Source organism: Phacochoerus africanus, chromosome 5 (assembly GCF_016906955.1).
Source record: "Phacochoerus africanus isolate WHEZ1 chromosome 5, ROS_Pafr_v1, whole genome shotgun sequence".
Taxonomy (NCBI): Eukaryota; Metazoa; Chordata; class Mammalia; order Artiodactyla; family Suidae; genus Phacochoerus; species Phacochoerus africanus.
The window spans coordinates 47,765,802-47,785,621 of NC_062548.1; the positions used below are offsets into that span (position 1 = coordinate 47,765,802).

The 19,820-nt window shown below is 41.2% G+C and overlaps 1 pseudogene; it reads right to left on the minus strand.

Annotated features, from left to right (window-relative positions):
* Positions 1–633: 633 nt before the first annotated feature.
* LOC125128428 (translationally-controlled tumor protein-like) lies at positions 634–14,041 on the minus strand (annotated as a pseudogene).
* Positions 14,042–19,820: the final 5,779 nt, after the last annotated feature.

Below are 19,820 nucleotides of genomic sequence, written 5' to 3' on the forward strand. Positions count from 1 at the left end.
TCTTTCCCTTCAGTTGAGTTACTTTTTTTTTTTTTTTGTCTTATTGCCATTTCTTGGGCCAGTCTCATGGCATATGGAGGTTCCCAGGCTACAGGTCGAATCGGATCTGTAGCCACCAGCCTACGCCAGAGCCACAGCAATGCAGGATCTGAGCCACATCTGCAACCTACACCACAGCTCATGGCAACGCCGGATCCTTAACCCACTGAGCAAGGGCAGGGACCGAACTCGCAACCTCATGGTTCTTAGTCAGATTTGTTAACCACTGCACCACGACAGGAACTCCCCTCAACTTAGTTACTTTTGATTCTTATTTATATTCCAACTCCGAGAAGTGGTTTTCAACTACAGAAGTTACTTGAAGATGGTGTTAGGCTTTCTAGTTGTGGTCTACAACCAGGTGCTAGCTTCTCCAGGAAGGCTACACAGCATGATTTATATATGACATATTAAACTAAGAAACATTCTCAAATGAGTTTAAATTCATTTTATTTTTGGACAACCTACATGACATGTTTTTTTCCCCAAAAAAACAATGCCTCTGCTCCCCCCCCCCCAAAAAAAATCTATGTCAAAATAATGAGCTCTAGATGCTATCAGTCCCATTTGTCTAAGTCCTGGTGTTTTGTGGATGAAAAGCAGCAGCCAGCCAGTTATGACGACAGGTGATAGATCTGAAGTGACAGCCAGATTTGTTAACATTTTTCCATTTCCAAGCCATCCTTAAAATCATATATGGGGTCACACTCTCCTCACTGAAGTCCAGCAGAGCAACCATGCCCTCTGGATCCATCCAATAAAGAACTGATAGTTTTTGAAATTAGCAAGGATGTGCTGGATTTGTTCTGCAGCTCCTGTCATAAAAGGTTTTACTCTTTCTGGTCTCTGTTCTTTAGGTTTCCCTTTGATTGACTTCATGTAATCTTTAATGTACTTCTTGTAGGCTTCCTTTGTGAAGCTGGTTTCCTGCAGGTGATGGTTCACAACAATATCGACACCAGTGATTACTGTGCTTTTGGTACCTTTGCCCTCAGGCCCTTCGGCGGAAGCATTTCCACCGATGAGCGAGTCATCAGTGTTACCCCTCTGTCCAACTCACCATCTTCCCCTCCACCTCCAGACACAGCCCATCTGCGATCTCCCTGATCTTGTAGATGTTGAAGAACATCTCATCATGGCTGATGAGGTCCCAGTAGATGATTAGGATGGTGGCTGGAGGGAGATGACTGCGGGGCACTGGCTTAGTGGGAGCCAGGAGCTCAGAGTGGCACCTGGCGGGGGGTTGCAAAACACAACTCTGGTTTTTTGAGGAGTGCCATACTATTTTCCTTACTGTCTGTACCAGTGTACATTCTCACCAACAGTGTGGGAGGATTCCTTTTTCTCCACACCTTCTCCAGCATATGTTATTTGTAGACTTTCTGATGATGGCTATTCTGACTGGCGTGAGGTGGTACCTCACTGTAGTTTGGACCTACATTTCTCTAATAATTAGCGACATTGAACATCTTTTCATGTGTCTGTTGTCCACCTGTATGTCTTCTTTGGAAAAATGTCTGTTTAGGTCTTCTGTCCATTTTTTTAATTGGTGTTTTTTGTTTTTGTTTTGTTTTTGTTTTTGTCTTTTTGCCTTTTCTAGGGCCGCTTCATGTGGCATATGGAGGTTCCCAGGCTAGGGGGTCTAATCGGAGCTGTAGCCACTGGCCTACGCCAGAGCCACAGCAACGTGGGAGCTGAGCTGCGTCTGCTACCTACACCACAGCTCACGGCAACACAGGATCCTTAACCCACTGAGCAAGGCCAGGGATCGAACCTGCAACCTCATTAACCATTGGGCCACAACGGGAACTCCTGATTGGGTTTTTTTTAATTGTTGAGTTGTATGAGCTGTTTATATATTTTGGAAACTAAGCCCTTATTAGTCACATCATTTGGAAATATTTTTCTCCTATTCCCTAGGTCGTCTTTTCATTTTGTTCATGGTTTCCTTTGCTGTAAAAAAGCTTATAAGTTTGATTAGGTCCTATTTGTTTATTTTTGCTTTTATTTCCATCACCTCGGGAGACTGACCTAAGAAAACCTTGGTACAGTTTGTATCAGAGAATGTTTTGCCTGTGTTCTTTTCTAAGAGTTTTATGGTGGCATGTCTTACATTTACATTTTTTTTAAATCCTTTCTTCCTTTTTGGGGGTGTGGGGGCACACCCAGACATGCAAAATTCCCGGGCCAGAGATCAAACACAAGCCATAGCAGTGACAATGCCGGATCCTTAACCCCTAGGCCACCATGGAACTCCTATATTTAAGTTTTTAGGCCATTTGGGGTTTATTTTTGTGTATGGTGTGTGGGTGTGTTCTAACTTCATTGATTTACAAGCAACTGTCCAACTTTCCCAGCACCACTTGCTGAAGAGACTGTCTTTTCCCCATTCTTGCCTCCTTTGTCAAAGATTAATTGGTTATAGATGTATGGATTTATTTCTGGGCTCTCTATTCTGCTCCATTGATCCATATGTTTGTTTTTGTGGCAGTACCATGCTGTTTTTTGTTTTGTTTTGTTTTTGTCTTTTTAGGGCTACATCCTCGGCATATGGAGATTCCCAGGCTAGGGAGTCGAATCGCAGCTGTAGCCGCTGGCCTACACCACAGCAACTTGGGATCTGAGCTGCGTCTTCGACCTACACCACAGCTCATGGCAACACTGAATCCTCTACCCACTGAGTGAGGTCAGGGATCGAACCCTGTGTCCTCATGGATGCCAGTCAGGTTCGGTACCTGCTGAGCCACAACAGGAACTCTTCTGCTTTTTTTAAACTCAATGAATTTTATTGTTTTTATGGTTGCACAACGATTACAACCTCATTTTATAACTTTTCCATCCCAAACCCCTAGCCCATCCCTCCCCCCTTAACCTATCTTCTTTGGTAACCATAAATTTTTCAAAGTCTGTGAGTCAGTTTCTGTTCTGCAAATAAGTTCATTGATCATTTTTTTATATTCCACATATAAGTAATATCATGTGATGTTTGTGTCTCACTGTCTGATTTCACTTAGCATGATAGTTTCTAGTTCTATCCATGTTTCTGCAAATGCCATTATTTCATTCCTTTTTATGGCTGAGTAATACTCCGTTGTGTATATGTACCACATCTTTATCTACTCCTCTGTCAATGGACGTTTAGGTTGCTTCCATGTCTTGGTTAATTGTGCTACAATGAACATTGGGGTACATGTGTCTTTTCAAGTCATGGTTTTCTCTGGATAGATCCCCAGGAGTGGGATTGCTGGATCAAGTGGTAATTCTATTTTAGTTTTTTGATGAATTTCCATACTCTTTTCCACAGTGATGGCACCAAATTGCATTCCCACCCACAGTGTAATAGGGTTCCCTTTTCTCCATACCCTCTCCGACATTTATTGTTTGTAGACTTTTTGATGAGTCCATTCTGGCTGATGTAAGGTGGTACCTCATAGTAGTTTGTTTTATTTTTCTTTTTAGGGCTGCACCTGCAGCATATGGAAGTTCCTAGACTAGGGGTTGAAGCCAAGCTGCAGCTGCTGGCCTACACCACAGCCACAGAAACATGGGATCCGAGCTGTATCTGCGACCTACAGCACAGCTCACAGCAATGCTGAGTCCCATCCTGCTGAGCAAGGCCAGGGACTGAATCTCATGGATACTAGTTATGTCCATTTCTGCTGTGCCACAACAGGAACTCCCAAGGTAGTACCTCATAGTAGTTTTGATTTGCATTTCTCTAATATATTAGCTATGTTGAACATCTTTTCAAGTGTTTTTTGGCCATCTGTATGTCTTCTTTGGAGAATTGTCTGTTTAGATCTTCTGCCCATTTTTTGATAGAGTTGTTTGGGTTTTTTTGGTATTGAGCTGCAGGAGGTGTTTGTATATTTTGGAGATTAATCCCTTGTCAGTCACTTCATTAGCAAATATTTTCTCCCATTCTGTGCGTCGTCTCTTTGTTTTGTTTAGGGTTTCCTTTGCTGTGCGGATACTTAAAAGTTTAATTAGGTCTTTCTCTCTCTCTCTTTTTTTTCTTCCTGTTTTTATTGTCATTACTCCAGGAGATCTGAGAAGATATTGCTGTGGTTTGTCAGAGAGTGTATGTCCTATGTTTTCCTCTAACACTTTTATAGTATCTGGTCTTACAGTTAGCTCTTTAATCCATTTTGAGTTTATTTTTGTATGATGTTAAGGAGTGTTCTAATTTCATTCTTTTACATGTAGCTGTCCAGTTTTCCCAGTACCACTTATTGAAGAGGCTGTCTTTTCTCCATTGTATATTCTTGCCTCCTTTGTCATAGATTAGTTGACCATAGGTGCATGGGTTTAATTCTGGGCTTTCTGTTCTATTCCACTGATCATTTCTGTTTTTGTGCCAGTACTATACTGTTTTGATGACTGTAGCTTTGTAGTATAGCCTGAAGTTAGGGACCCTAATTCCTCCAGCTCCATTTTTCTTTCTCAGGATGGTTTTGGAAGGTGTTTGTTTGTTTGTTTGCTTTTTTAGGGCCACACCGACAACATATGGAAGTTCCCCGGCTAGGGGTCGAATCAGAGCTACAGCTGCCAGCCTACAGTCACAGCCACAGCAACACGAGATCCAAGCCTTGTCTGTGACCTACACCACGGCTCCTGTAAGATCCTTTAGCCCACTGAGCGAGGCCAGGGATTGAACCTGCATCCTCATGGATACCAGTTGGATTCGTTACTGCTGAGTCCTGGTGTGAACTCCTCAAACAAACTTTAAAGTATTTTGTTCTTGTTCTGTGAAAAATATCCTTGGTAATTTGATAGGGATTGCATTGAATCCATAAATCGCCTTTGGTAGTATAGTCATTTGACAATATTGATTCTTCCAATCCAAGAGCATGGTGTATCTTTTCATCTGTTTGTGTCATCTTTAATTTATCATCAGCGTCTTTTAGTTTTCAGAATACAGGTCTTTTGTCTCATTAGGAAGGTTTATTCTTAAGTATTTTATTCTTTTTGGTAAATGGGATTGTCTTCCTAATTTCCCTTTTTGATCTCTTTTGTTAGTATATAGAAATGCAGTCGATTTCTGTGTATGAATTTTATATCCTGAAACTTTACCAGATTCATTAATGAGCTCTAACAGTTTTGGATTTCTTTTTTCTTTTTTTGCTTTTTAGGGCTGACCTACGGCATGTGGAGGTTCCCAGGCTAGGGGTCTAATCAAGCTACAGCTGCTGGCCTACACCACAGTTCACGGCAATGCTGGATCCTTGACCCACTGAGTGAGGCCAGGGATTGAACCCACAACCTCATGGTTCCTAATTGGATTCATTTCCAACTGCACCACGATGGGAACTCCTGGATTTTCTAGTTATAGTATCATGTCATCTGCAAATAGTGTTAGTTTTACTACTTCCTTACCAATTTGGATTCCTTTTATTTCTTTCTTCTCTGATTGCCATGGCTAGGACTTCCAAAACTATGTTGAATAATAGTGTGAGAGCAGACATCCTTGTCTTGTTCCTGATCTTAGTGGGAATTCTTTTAGCTTTTCACCATTGAAAATGATGTTAGCTCTGGGTTAGTCATATATGGCCTTTATTATGTTGAGGTAGGTTCCCTCTATGCCCACTTTCTGGAGGGTTTTTATCAGAAATGGGTTTGGGTTTTGTCAAAAGTTTTTTCTGCATTTATTGAGAGGATGATATGGTTTTTATTTTATTTTTGGGGTCTTTTTAGGGCTGCACCTGAGGCACTTGGAGGTTCCCAGGCTAGGAGTCAAATTGGAGCCATAGCCACTGGCCTATGACACAGCCACAGCAACACCAGATCTGAGCCACATCTGTGACCTACACCACAGTTCATGGCAACACCAGATCCTTAACCCACTGAGCAAGGCCAGGGATCAAACCTGCATCCTCGTGGATACCAGTCAGATTCGTTTCCACTGAGCCACAACAGGAACTCCAAGATGATCATATGGTTTTTATTCTTCAGCTGTTAATGTGGTGTATCACACTGATTTGCGGATACTGAAAAATCCTTGAATCCCACTTGATCATGGTGTATAATTCTTTTAGCATATTGCTGGATTCGTTTTGCTAGTATTTTTTAGAGGATCTTTGCATCTAAGTTCATCAGTGATGTTGGCCTTTAATTTTCTTTTTTTGAGGTGTCTTTGGTTTTGGTATCAGGGTGATGGTGGCCTCATACAATAAGTTTGGGAATATTCCTTCCTCTGCAGCTTTTTGGAATAGTTTCAGAAGGATAGGTCTTAACTCTTCTCTAAGTGTTTGATAGAGGAAGTTCCTGTCATGGCTCAGTGGAAACGAATCTGACTAGCATCCGTGAAGAGGCAGGTTCGATTCCTGGCCTTGCTCAGTGGGTTAAGGATCTGGCATTGCCTTGAGCTGTGGTGTAGGTCGCAGACACAGCTCAGATCCTCCGTTGCTGTGGCTGTGGTATAAGGGCTGGCAGCTACAGGTCTGATTTGACCTCTAGCCTGGGAACCTCCATATGCTGTGGTGTGGCCCTAAAAAGACAAAACATAAAAATAAATAAATAAATAAATATTTGATAGAATTCACCTGTGAAGCTGTCTGGTCCTGGACTTTGTTGGTTGGAAGATTTTTAATCACACTTTCAATTTCAGTACCTTCATCTTTTCTATTTTATCTTGGTTTAGTCTTAGAAGATTGTGCTTAGCTAAGAATTTGTCCATTTCTTCTAGGTTGTCCATTTTATTAGCATATATTTGCTTGTAGTGATCTCTTTATGATCCTTTGTATTTCTGTGATGTCTCTTATAACTTCTCCTTTTTCATTTCTAATTGTACTGATTTTGAGTCCTCTTTTTTCTTGATGAGTCTGGTGAAGGGTTTATCAATTTTGTTGATTTTTTTCAAGAAACCAGCTTTTAGTTTCATTGATATTTTCTATGGTTTTCTTCTCTGGTTTTTTTTGTTTGTTTGTTTTTGTTTTTTGTTTTTGTTTTTTTTTTTTAGGGCCACATCTGAGGCATACATAAGTTCCCAGGTTAAGGGTCAAATCAGAGCTGTAGCTGCTGGCCTGTGCCACAGCCATGTGGAATCGAGCCGAATCTGTGACCTACACCAGAGTTCGTGGCAACACCAGATCCTTAACCCACAAGCAACCAATGCCAGGGATTGGACTGGCAACCTCATGTATAATATACTAGGCAGGTTTATTACCACTGAGCCACTAGGGGAACTCCCATTTTCTTCATTTCTATTTCATTTATTTCTTCTTTGATCTTTGATTTCTTTCCTTCTGCTAACTTTGGGTTTGGTCTGTTCTTCTTTCTCTAGTTGCTTTAGGTGTAAAGTTAGGCTGTTTGAGATTTTTCTTATTTCCTGAGGTAGGCTTCCCTCCTTAGAACTGCTATTGCTACATCCCATAGGTTTTGGATTGTTGTGTTTTTGTTGTCATTTGCTTCTAGGTATTTTTTAATTTCCTCTTTTATTTCTTTAGTGATCCTTTGGTTGTTTAGTATCATGATGTTTAGTCTCCTTGTGTTTTTTGCAGTTTTTTTCTTGTTGATTTCCAGTTGTATAGCATTGTGTTCAGAAAAGATGCTTGATATAATTTCAATTTTCTTAAATTTACTGAGGCTTCTTTTGTGGCCCAGAATGTTATCAGTCCTAGAGAAAGTTCCATGTGCACTTGATAAGAATGTGTATTCTGTTGCTTTTGGATGGACTATTCCATAAATATTAAGTCCATCTGGTCTAATAATGCCTCATTTAAGGGATGTGTTTCTTTGTGGATTTTCTGTCTGGATGATTGGTCCATTGCTGTAAGTGGGGTGTTAAACTCCCCCTGCTATTACTGTGTTATTGTCAATTTCCCCTTTTAAGGTTGTTAGAAGTTGGCTTATATATTGAGGTGATCCTGTGTTGGGTGTATATATATTTACAATTGTTACATCTTCTTCTTGGATTGATCCTTCGATCATTATGTAATGTCCTTCCTTGTTCCTTATAATATTCTTTATTTTGAGCTCTACCTTGATATGAGTATTGCTACTCCAACTTTCTTTTGATTTCCATTTGCATGGAATATTTTTTTCCATCCTCTCATTTTCTTTTTTTTTTAATTTATCTCTTTTTATTGCTGGATAATTTTCCATTATATGGATATATAACAGCTTGTTTATATATTTACAAGTTGATGTACACTTGGGTTGTTTCCAATTTTGGCCTGTAATGAATAGAGCTGATAGGAGCATCCATGTGCAATAATTTGTGACTTTTTTTTTTTTTTTTTCAGTTTCCTTGGGTAAATATGTAGGAGTGAATGAACTTGCTGGGTTGTATCAAATGTCTTTTTTTTCTTTTTGGTTTTGAGGGTTTTCAAAAATTGAGTTGAGAATCCAACTAGGAACCATGAGGTTGTGGGTTCAGTCCCTGCCCTTGCTCAGTGGGTTAACAATCTGGCGTTGCCATGAGCTGTGGTGTAGGTTGCAGACGCAGCTCAGATCCCACATTGCTGTGGCTCTGGCGTAGGCCGATGGCTACAGCTCGGATTCAACCCCTAGCCTGGGAACCTCCATATGCTGCAGGAGCGGCCCAAGAAATAGCTAATAAAAAAAAAAAAAATTTTTGAGTTGAAATTCACGTAATACAAAATTAACTATTCTAAAATAAATAAATCATTAACATTTACTATATTTACCATGCAACTATATATATACAGAGATATATGCTATTATATATATATATATTTATATAACAGCAGACTCCCTTAGCTTTATATATTTAGCAATAAACAAATGTTCATTATCATAAACCACTAAGTTTTAGGATTGTTTGTTATACAGCACTATTAAAGCAAAACCGTATCCAAAATATCGGTAGTAAGAATGAGATGCATCTATAATATCAACCTAAAATTCGTAGCATTGTCTTTGGAATGAAGAAACTGTTGTAAGTAGCCTGAAAATGGTAACCCACGTTATTTGGGGGGTGGGGACCTGGTAAATCTGTTTCCTTATGAATGTGTGGAGTTTTTGAGAGAGATTATTGGTAGGATGAGCTAATTGTTACCAGTTTTATTTGATAAGGTGCCACAAGATAAAGAAGAGCTCAGAAAAAGTAATTGAAAGAAATACAGACTGCTCAGAAAATCTAGAATTTTTAAGGTTGAAAAATGAAACTGGGAGTTCCCGTCGTGGCGCAGTGATTAGCGAATCCGACTAGGAGCCATGAGGTTGCGGGTTCGGTCCCTGCCCTTGCTCAGTGGGTTGACGATCCGGCGTTGCCGTGAGCTGTGGTGTAGGTTGCAGATGCGGCTCGGATCCCGCATTGCTGTGGCTCTGGCGTAGGCTGGCAGCTACAGCTCCGATTAGACCCCTAGCCTGGGAAACTCCACATGCCGCAGGAGCGGCCCAAGAAATAGCAAAAAGACAAAAAAAAAATGAAACTGAAGGCTCCACCAGTTGAAGATAAAATTAAGTGATATTTTGAGTTTAAAAGACTTTTCAAGACACAGCCTCTTGGCAAAAACCAAATTGGAGCTTTGGTTTTAAAGACAGCCTCACAAAAAAGACAAAATATGGATATGGCTGTGACACTTTTGGTTAAGAACTGTGAACAGCTTAAGATAGGGCTCAATAGATCATTACAGTTGGACAAAATACTCCTATAAAGGAGACTAAGAATATAATCCCACTGAAGATACAGTGAAAGGATCTCAATTAAGTCTAGAGAAAGACGGGAGAGGAAGACATGCCCCCAAAGAATTATGCATGTGACATTTGGCATATAGGGCTGACTGATCAAACACATGTTTTTGCTTTGTTTTGTTTTTGCAAATTGTAGTATATTTATACATTGGAACACTAATTAACAGTAAAAAATATAATTCTGATTTCCATAGAGCAATAAAGATGCTCAAAAAATACACTCAAATACATTATGCTAACTAAAGAATACAACCCCCAAAATAGTACATATAATATAATTTCATGTAGATTTAACCAAATTTTAGAGTATTTCCATTCCAAACCCCTCACACATCTCCCCAACCTGCCTCCTTTGTTATAGATTAGTTTACTGTAGGTGTGTGGGTTTAATTCTGGGTTTTCTGTCCTGTTCCACTGATCTGTATTTCGTCTTTGTGCCAGTACCATATGGTTTTGATGACTGTTGCTTTGTAGTGTAGTCTGAAGTCAGGGAGACTGATTCCTCCAGCTGCATTTTTTTTCCCTCAGGATGTCTTTGGTTATTCTGGGTCTTTTGTGCCTCTTTTTTTTTTTTTTTTTTTGATAAGTCTGGCTAAGGGTTTATCAATTTTGTTGATCTTTTCAAAGAACCAGCTTTTTGTTTCATTGATCTTTACTCTGGTTATCTCTGTTTTATTTCATTTATTCCTGCTCTGATCTTTATGATTTATTTCCCTCTGTGCTAATTTTAGGTTGTGTCTGTTCTTCTCTCTCTAGCTGCTTTAGATGTAAAGTTAGCTTGTTTATTCGAGCTTTTTCTTGTTTCCTGAGGTAGGCTTGCATTGCTATAAGCTTGCCTCTTAGAACTGCTTTTGCTGCATCCCATAGGTTTTGGAGTGTTGTGTCTTTGTTTTCGTTTGCTGCTAGGTATTTTGTAATTTCCTCTTTTCATTTCTTCAGTGATCCATTGTTTGTTTAGTAGTTTGTTTAGTCTCCACGTGTTTGTACAGCATTGAGGATGGAAAAGATGCTTGATACGATTTCAGTTTTCTTAAAGTTTCTGAGGCTTGGAGTTCCCATCGTGGCTCAGTGGTTAGTGAATCCAACTATGAACTCTGGTTGCAGGTTCGATCCTTGGCCTTGCTCAGTGGATTAAGGATCTGGCGTTGCTGTGAGCTGTGGTTGTAGGTTGCACATGTGGCTCAGATCCCGTGTTGCTGTGGCTCTGGTGTAGGCCGGCAGCTACAGCTCCAACTGGACCCCAGCCTGGGGACCTCCATGTGCTGCGGGTGCAGCCCTAGGAAAGACAAAAAGACAAAAAAAAAGTTTCTGAGGCTTGATTTGTGGCCCAGAATGTGATCAGTCCTAGAGAATGTTCCATGTTCACTTGAGAAGAATGTGTATTCTGTTGCTTTTAGATGGAATGTCCTATAAATACCTGTTAAGTCCATTTGGTCTAATGCTTCATTCAGGGCCTGTGTTTCCTTGTTGATTTTCTTACTGGATGATCTGTCCATTGTTGTAAGTGGGGTGTTAAAGTCCCTCACTGTTATCGTGTTCTTGTCAGTTTCTCCTTTTAAGGTTGTTAGCAGTTACCTTGTATGTATGTGTGTGTATATATATATATGGGGGGGGGGGAGGAGAGAGAGGTGATCCTGTGTTGGGTGCATATGTATTTACAATTGTTATATCTTCTTGGATTGATCCTTTGATCATTATGTAATGTCCTTCCTTGTTTTTTATAATATTTTTAGTTTTGAGATCTGTTTTGTCTGATATGAGTATTGCTACTCCAGCTTTCTTTTGATTTCCGTTTGCATGGAATATTTTCTTCCATCCTCTCACTTTGTCTGTATGTCCCTAGAACTGGATTTGGTCTCTTGAAGACAGCATATATATGGTTCTTGTTTTTGTATCCATTTAGCCAGTCCATGTCTTTTGATGAGGAGGGGCATTTAGCCCATTAACATTTAAGGTAATTATTGATATGTATGTTCTTATTGCCATTTTATTAATTGCTTTTGGGTTTGTTTTGTTGGTCTTTTTCTTGTTCTCTTCTCTTGTGGTTTGATGACTATCTTTAGTGTTGTATTTGAGTTGATTCTTCTTATTTGTGTGTGTATCAATTGTAGGTTTTTGTTTTGCAGATACCCTGAAGTTTTGATATAGGCATCTGTATATATCAAGATTGTTTTACGTTGTAGATCTCTTAATTGCAAGTGCATCTCCAGTGTCCTGCATTTGTACCCTCCACTTCTCACAATTTCTGATTTTGGTAGCATATTTGTGTGTGGATGTTTTCCTTCCTTTACTGCATATGTATGCCTTTACTGGTGAGCCTTGTCATTTGTGGTATTTTTGTTTCTAGTTGTTGCCTTTTCTTTTCTGCCTAGAGAAGTTCCTTTAGTATTTGTTGTAAAACTGGTTTAGTGATGCTGAATTCTCTTAACTTTTGCTTATCTGTAAAGCTTTTGATGTCTCCTCCAAATCTGAATGAGAGCCTTGCTGGGTAAAGTGATCTTGGTTGGAGATTTTTCTTCCCTTTTCTCACATTAAGTATATCATGCCACTCCCTTATGGCCTGCAGAGTTTCTGCTGAAAAATCTGCTGATAACCTTATCAGGGTTCCCTTGTATGTTATTTCTCCTCCCTAACTGTTTTCAGTATTTTCTCTTTGCCTTTAATTTTGGTCAGTTTGAGTGTCTTCTGTGATAAACAGTGAGATACTGAATGGAACAGGTGGTTTCTGTTGTGATACTCTGTGGACTCTTCAACCTATCTTGCTTCTGGCCAAGGAGGGCTATGGACAAAAGGGCAGAATAGAAGATCTTGAGCTCACTTCCTTCCCTGAGAACACCAAAATCACAATAACTGTAAAACAGCTACCAGTTAAAAAAACTGGGAACTATCAGAGTTCCTGTTGTGGTTCAAGAATCCAACTAGTATACATGAGGATGCAGTTTCGATACCTAGCCTCACTCAGTGGGTTAAAGTTTCCATCATTGCCACAGGCTGCAGCATAGGTCACGGACATAGCTCAGATCCAGCATTGCTGTGGTGTAGGCTGGCAACTATGGCTCAGATTCAACCCCTAGCCTGGGACCCTTCATATGCTGTGGTAGTGGCCCTTAAAAAAGACTAATTAAAGGGAGTTCCTGTCGTGGCGCAGTGGTTAACGAATCAGACTAGGAACCATGAGGTTTCGGGTTCGATCCCTGCCCTTGCTCAGTGGGTTGATGATCCGGTGTTGCCATGAGCTGTGGTGTAGGTTGCAGACGCAGCTCGGATCCCACGTTGCTGTGGCTCTGGCATAGGCCGGTAGCTACAGCTCTGATTAGACCCCTGGCCTGGGAAACTCCCATATGCTGCGGGAGCGGCCCAAGAAATGGCAAAAAGACCAAAAAAAAAAAAAAATTAAAAAAAAAGGCTAGAACTTACCAAAAATGACATTCTGCATCCAAAGACAAAGAAGAAATCACAGGACAGTAGGAGGGGCACACTCACAGTATATCAAATCCCATACCCCCAAGGTGGGCACCTCACAAACTGGAGAATAATTTTATCAGAGACGTTCATCCACAGGAGTGACAGTTCTGAGCCTCATGTCAGGCTCCCCAGCCTGGGAGTCTGGCCTAAAAGCTCTGAGGGCCAGCAGCACTTGACCACAGGAGCTCCACAGGACTAGGAGTATCAAAGTCTCCACTCTTGGAGGACCCACATGGTCTTGTGCACACTGGGACCCAGGGCAAAAGCAGTGACTTCATATGAACCTGGGCCCAACCTACCTCTGGTCCTGGGGAGGTTGGGGAGCAGTGTGGCTCTCTTGGGGCATAAAAGCTGGTAGCAGGAGTTCCCCTGATAGCTCAGTGGGTTCAGGATCTGGTGTCGTCACTGCTGTGACATTGGTTCCGTCCCTTGCCCGGGGACTTCCATGTGCCTTGGGTACAGCTGAAACAAACAAACAAAAAAATTGGTGGTGAATGTATTCAGGAGTGCTCATCTGAAGGGTGACAACTTGCTTCAGACAGTAGCACCAAGACCTGGCCTCAGCCAAAGGCTGCCTAAAAACTTCCTGAGCCCACAGTCACTTCTGGACACACCTCTTGACATGACCCTGTCCACCATAGGGCCAAGACCCAATCTTACCCATCAGTGGGCAGGCAGTGGCTCTTCCCACCAGGAAGCCAGCACAAACCTCTAGGTCAGCCTCACCCACCAGGGAGCAGACACCAGGAACAAGAAATATATGGTCCCACAGCCTATGGAACTGAGTCAGCAAACATAAGTCAGAACCTACCCTGGGACCAGAAGATCTCTGGCCATTGGGTGATGAGAGGGGAGTGCACTGGTGGGATACATAAGACATCCCCTACAGAGGGCCACTTTTCCAAGGTTGGGAAACATAACTCCCACATACATTTAGACAAAATGAGACAGTAGAGGAGTATGTTCCAGATGAAGGAACAAGATAAAACAACAGTTAAGTGATGTGGAGATAGGTAATCTACCTGAAAAAGTGTTTATAGTAATGATTGTAAAGATGATCCAAGAACTCAGAAAAAGAACGGATGCTCAGGAGTTCCCGTTGTGGTGCAGTGGAAATGAATCCAACTAGGAGCCATGAGGTTGCAAGTTCGATTCCTGGCCTTGCTCACTGGTTGAGGATCTGGCATTGCCGTGAGTTGTGGTGTAGCTCACAGATGCGGCACGGATTTGGCATTGCTGTGGCTGTGGCATAGGCCAGCAGCTACAGCTCCGATTAGACCCCTAGCCTGGGAAACTTCTGTATGCTGCAGGTGCAGCCCTAAAAAGCAAAAAAAAAAAAGATGCTCAGAGTGAGAATTTACTAGTTTTTTGGTTTTTTTGTTTTTTTTTTTTTAGGAGAAAAAACAAAGAATAACCAAATAGAGTTGAAGAATACAATACCTGAAATGGAAAATGTACTAAGAGGGATCAGAAGCAGAATAAATAAGTGAGCTGGAATACAGAGTGATGGAAATCACTGCCATGGAACAGAATTTTTTAAAAATGAAATGATGAAAACAGTTTACTGGAGCTCTGGAATAATGTCAAAGGCACCAACATTCGTATTATAGGGGTCCAAAAAGAAAAAGAGAAAGGATCTGAGAAAATGTTTGAAAAAATAATAGCTGAAACTTTCCCTAACATGAGAAAGGAAGCACTCACCCAAGTCCAAGGATCACTTAGAGTTCCATACAGGATCAACCCAAGGAGGAACACCCCAAGACAGAGTAATCAAATTGACAAAAATTCGAGATAAAGAGAAAATATTAAAAGCAATGTGGGAAAAGCAACAAACAATATAGAAAGGAATCCCTGTAAAGTTATCAGATGATTTTTCAAGAGAAATTCTACAGGCCAGAAGGGAGTGGCACAATATATTTGAAATGATAAAAGGGGAAAAACCTCAACCAAGAATACTCTACCCAGCAAGGCTCTTATTCAGATTCAACAGAGAAAAGAAAAGCTTTACAGAGAAGCAAAAGCTAAGAGAATTCAGCACAACCAAACCACCTTTACAGCAATTTTCTCTATGTGGAAAAAGAAAAAGTCCCAACTGGAAACATGAAAATTATGAAATGGAAAACCTCACCAGTAAAGGTAAAATACAATGAAGTTAGGAAATTATCCACACACAGATATGCAATCTAAACCAGTAATCATGAGGGTGAGGATATAAATATAGGATATTTGAAATGCATTTGAAATTAAGAGCTCATCAACCTAATCGTATATTTATATAGACTGCTGTATCAAAACCTGTTAATTGAAAACTAAAAATCTATAATAGATACACACAAAAAGGAATCCAGACACAACACTAAAGAAAGTCATCAAGTCACAAGAGAAGAAGACCTACAAAAATCCAAAATAACAAAATGGCATTAAGGACATACATTGATAATTACTTTAAATGTAAAGGGATTAAATGCACCAACTATAACACAGAGACTAGCTAAATAAGACACAGAAGACCCGTATATATGCTGTCTACAAGAGACCCATATGAGATCTAGAGATACATGGAGACTGAGAGTGAGGGGATGGAAAAAGGTATTGTATGCATGTGGAAATCAAAAAGCTGGAGTAGTAATAGACAGACTAAAATAAAGACTGTTACGCAGAGTTCCCTTCATGGCTCAGTGGTTAACAAATCTGATTAGAAACCATGAGATTGCAGGTTTGATCCCTGGCCTTGCTCAGTGGGTTAAGGGTCCGGTGTTGCCGTGAGCTGTGGTGTATGTAGGTCACCAGATGCAGCTCCAATCTGGCGTTGCTGTAGCTGTGGCATAGGCCAGCAGCTGGAAAAGATGGGGGGAAAAGAAAAAAAGACTGTTATGAGACAAAGGGCACTACATAATGATCAAGGGATCAATCCAAGAAGAAGAATTATAAATATATATGAACCTAAGAGCACTCCAACATTAAGGAAAATGTTAACATATAAAAGGAGAAATCGACAGTAACACGAAATTGGGGAACTTTACATCACTTATATCAGTAGACGGATCATCCAGATGGAAGGTCAGTAAGGAAACATAGGCCTTAAATAATGCATTAGACCAGACAGACTTAGTTGATAATTATTGAGCATTCCATCTGATAGCAGCAGAATACACATCCTTTTCATGTACACATGGAACATTGTCCAGGACAGATACCATGCTGGACCACAAAGTAGGCCTCAGTAAATTTAAGAAAATTGAAATTGTGTCAAGTGTCTTTTCCAAACACAATGCTATGAGATTAGAAATCAACTACAAGAAGTAAATGCAAGAGTTGCCATTGTGACTCAGTCAGAATGAACTTGACTAGTATCCATGAGGACACAGGTTCAATCCCTGGCCTGGGTTAAGAATCCCCTGTTGCTGTGAGCCAAGGTGTAGGTCGCAGAGAAGTCTTGGATTTGGTGTTGCTGTAGCTGTGGTGTAGGCCAGTGGCTACAGCTCCAGTTCACCCCCTAGCCTGGGAACGTCCATATGCTGCATGTGCAGCCCTAAAAAGAAACAGCCCCCCCCCCCCCCCGCAAAAAAAAGTAAATTCAAAAAATACAAACGTGGAGTCTAAACAATATGCTGCTAAACAATCAATGGACTGTTGTAGAGGTCAAAGGGGAAATTTTAAAAATACCTAGAGACGTGAAAACAAAAACACAATGATCCAAATCCTCTGGGACACACCAAAAGCAGTTCTAAGCAGGATGTTTATAGCAATACAGTCTTAGGAAACAAAAATCTCAAAGAACCTAACTTTACACCCAAAGAATCTAGAGAAAGAACAAATAAAACCTGAAGTTAGTAGAAGGAAAGAAATCCAAGATCAGAGCAGAAGGCGGGGGGGGGGGATGCTATAAAATTTGCTCGTGATGATCGTTGTACAGCTGTAACTGTAGTAAAATTCATTGGGTAGTAAAAAGATCCGAGCAGAAATAAGACTTGGGAAGATGAAAAGCTATGAATGGGGGAAAATGTCTGCAGAACATTTCTGTGACAAAGGCCTTCTATCTAGAATATGCAATTAAGTCTGAAAAATTCTACAGTAAGACAATCCAATTAGAAAATGAAAGAGGAGTTCCCATCTTCGCACAGCAGAAACAAATCTGACTAGGAACCATGAGGTTTCGGGTTTGATTCCTGGCCTTAGCAGGTTAAGGATCCATCATTGCTGTGAGCTGTGGTGTAGGCTGGCAGCTGTAGCTCCAATTAGACCCATAGCCTTAGACCCTCCATATGCCACAGGTGAGGCCCTAAAAAGCAAAAAAAAAAAAAAAGAACATTTCACTGAAGAGATACAGTTGGTAAATAAGCAATGAGAAGGTGTTTGACATCATTACCCATTAGGGAAGTGTAAATCAAACCCACAATGAGACATCACCACACATCCTATCACATGGCTAAAATAAAAAATAGTACCACCACCAAATGCTGGTTAGGATGTGGAAGAAATGGATCACCTATATATTGCTGGTGGGAATGTAGATTGTACAGCCGCTTTGGAAAACAATTTGGCAGTTTCTTCTAAAACTAAACACATTACTACCCTCTGTCCCAGGAATTTTATTGTTGGCCATTTGTCCCAGAGAAATGAAACGTTCACATGAAAACTATACATGATTGTTTAGAGCAGCTTTATTTGTAAACATCAAAAATGAAAACAACCAGCAGTTCCCGTTGTGGCACAGTGGAAACGAATCCAACTAGGAACGATGAGGTTGCGGGTTCAATCCCTGGCCTCGCTGTAGTGTAGGTTGCAGACATGGCTTGGATCTGGCGTGGCTGTGGTGTAGGCTGGCAGCTATAGCTCTGATTAGACCCCTAGCCTGGGAATCTCCATGTGCCGGGGTGCAGCCCTAAAAAGACACAACTCACCAAAAAATAAAATTAAAAAAAACGAAGGAAACCAGAACATCCTTCACCAAGTGTATGGTTAAAATGTAGCATGCCCTTGGGAGTTCCCACTGTGATATAGTGGGTTAACTGTTGCCACAGCTGTGGTGTAGATTGCAGGTGAGGCTTAGGTTCAGTCCCTGGCCTGGGAACTTCCATATGCTGCAGGTGTGGCCAAAAAATGAAAAAAATAATTTTGGGAAGTCCATCCATGGAACACAATGTAGCAAGAAAAAGGAATAAACAAGTTCCCATTGTGGTGCAGCAGAAACTAATCTGACTGGGAACCATGAGGTTGTGGGTTCGATCCCTAGCCTCATTCAGTGGGTTAAGAATCTGGCATTGCCGTGAGCTGTGCTGTAGGTCGCAGATGTGGCTTGGATCTGGCGTGGCTGTGGTGTAGGCTGGCAGCTGTAGCTCCAATTGGACCCCTAGCCTGGGAACGTCCATGTGCCATGGGTGCAGCTCTAAAAAGCATAAAACAACATAACCAAAAAGGAATGAACTATTTATATGTAACCTTGGGTGGATCTCAAGGGAATTAGGTTGAATGGAAGGCCAGTCTGAAAAGAGGTCACATACTTCTTTTTACACAGTATTTGGGGTGGGGGAGGTGGTGGCATGCCTGCAGCGTGAGGAAGTTACTTACCATCCAGGAGTCAAACCGGAACCACAGTAGTGACAGCAGTGGATCCCGAACTTGCTGTGCCACTGGAGAATTCCTACACAATGTTCTTGAAATAAAATCATAGAGATGGAAAACAGAGTAGTGTTTGCCAGGGGTACAGGTGGGGTATGGGAGTGGAGCAGCTATATTAAGAAACAGTGCAGTGGAGACTTGCGGTGATAGAACAATTTTGTATCTTGATTATGTTGGTGCTTGCATCAATCTACACATAATAAAACTGAAAGAACTATACACATATATACAAACAAATGCATGTAAAACTGGTGAAATATGACTGAGACATCAACTGTCCCAATGTCTAGTTATGAATGTGTAATTTAAAATAAAAGCTCTTTGGTGGTTTCCGTCATGACTCAGTGAAAATCAATCTGACTAGCATCCATGAGAATGCAGGTTTGATCCCTGACCTTGCTCAGTGGGTTAAGGATCTGGCATTGCAGTGAGCTGTGGTGTAGGTCGCAGATTTAGCTCTTATTCAGCGTTGCTCTGGCTATGGCTAGGCTGTCGGCTACAGCTCTGATTTGACTCCTAGCCTGGGAACCTCCATAAGCTGCAGGTGCAGCCCTGAAAAAAAGTAATAAAAAAAAAGACAAATTAAGAAGCTTCTCGGAGTTCTTGTTGTGGCTCAGCAGTAATGACCCCGACTAGTATCCATGAGGATGCGTGTTCAATCCCTGGCCTGTTCAATAGATTAAAGGATTCAGTGTTGCTGTGAGCTGCAGTGTAGGCCACAGATGTGGCTTGGATCTGATGGTGCTGTGTCTGTGGTGCAGGCTGGCAGTTACGGCTTGATTCAACCCCTAGCCTGGGAACCTCCACATGCTGTGGATGGGACCCTAAAAAAAAATAAAATAAAAATAAATCTTTTCTCGGAGTTCCCGTCGTGGCGCAGTGGTTAACGAATCCGACTAGGAACCATGAGGTTGCGGGTTTGGTCCCTGCCCTTGCTCAGTGGGTTAAGGATCCGGCGTTGCCGTGAGCTGTGGTGTAGGTTGCAGACGCGGCTCGGATCCCGAGTTGCTGTGGCTCTGGCGTAGGCCGGTGGCTAC